Source organism: Chaetura pelagica, unplaced genomic scaffold (assembly GCF_000747805.2).
Source record: "Chaetura pelagica isolate M959 unplaced genomic scaffold, ChaPel_1.0 scaffold183, whole genome shotgun sequence".
In the NCBI taxonomy this organism is placed as follows: Eukaryota; Metazoa; Chordata; class Aves; order Apodiformes; family Apodidae; genus Chaetura; species Chaetura pelagica.
The window spans coordinates 81876-83201 of NW_009952706.1; positions in this window are offsets into that span (position 1 = coordinate 81876).

Here is a 1326-nt window from a genome sequence, read left to right on the forward strand (position 1 = left end):
GGCTGCTCCAGGCGGGGGAGCTGAGCTGGAGTCGCCCCAGCTGCTAAATCCCCAAGGCTAATCCCAGCAGGACTGGGCTAAGCCAGCCCCAGCACCTCCCGGGGATATTCCTGGCTTGACCTGCCTGAAATTCTACCGGGTTGAGCGATGCCTTTGGTTTTGGTGAAGCCGCGTCGTCCGTGTGCCGAGGAGAAGTGTGGCCAGGCTTGTTTTGTGGGGCAGGTCCATAAATGAGCTCCTAAAGATGAGTGTGCTCAGGAGGCTGCGCCAGGGAAGGTTCTCCAGGCTGGCCTCGTGCTGGTGCTGGGGCAGTGGGAGCTGGCAGGGATGGAGGGGACATTGGATGGCTCAGCCATGGTTCTGTGGTGGGCATGGCAGGAGGGCTGTGTGCCCCCTTCCAGCCCCTGGGGGGTCTCCTGGTTGTTCTGCAGAGTCATCCCAGCCTGGAGGAGGAGGAAGACCTGCCTGGACCCACCAGCACCAGCTCTGCCTTGCTGGGAAGAGGGAGCCTTTGTTCCTGGCTTCAGCCAGCTTTTGGGCCAGCATCTGTTGACCAGATGTGTGCCCAGAGCGGGGGGGGATGGTGGTGCACGGGCTCCATCCCTGCTGGGACCGGTCAGAAAGTCCCTGGGCAAAACTGCCTGCTGCAGCATTCCCCTGCCCTGCCACCCCTGTAGCTCCCAGGAGGTTGGAGTCTAATCCTGGGCACCCAGGGACAGCTGGAACTCATGGTGACCATGATGGAGCTGGGCCAGCCCGATGAGAGACAAAGCCCAAGACCGGTGGGGACGGAGAGACCCAGGAGTGCTGGGCTGCGTGGCCGTGGGGTGGCACTGGCAAGGGCTGGTTCCTAGCTCCTATTTCCCAGTTCATGCTGCTGGGGCAACAGCCGAGATCGTCCAGCAGGGACGTGTTGTGGGAGCGTTCAGAAAAAGGAGCCTGGCTGGTGTTTCACTGTGAGTGAGGGCTGGGGCTGTGGGACTGCACAGACCTGGGGGTGCTGGTCCCTGCCCCATGTTGGGAGAGTGTCCTGGGGAGCAGCAGGCAAAGCCCAGACCCCTGGCAGAGCTGCTGGGGTGGAGGGGGGGGTTGTTTCATCCCCCCCAGCACCTGGGGCTGGGGGCTGCAGGGCTGCTCCCCGGGGCCAGTTCCCCTGCTCTGGCCACGTCACCCCCACAGGGCTGTGCTGGGTGCTGGGTGTGCACAGTGGGGTCCTGGGGCAACCCCCTGTGCCAGCCCTGCTTCCCTGGGGACAGCAGTGTCCCCAGCTCTGCTTTGTCCCCTGGGGAGCCACAAGGCACAGGTGACATGCCCCCCAGCACTCTC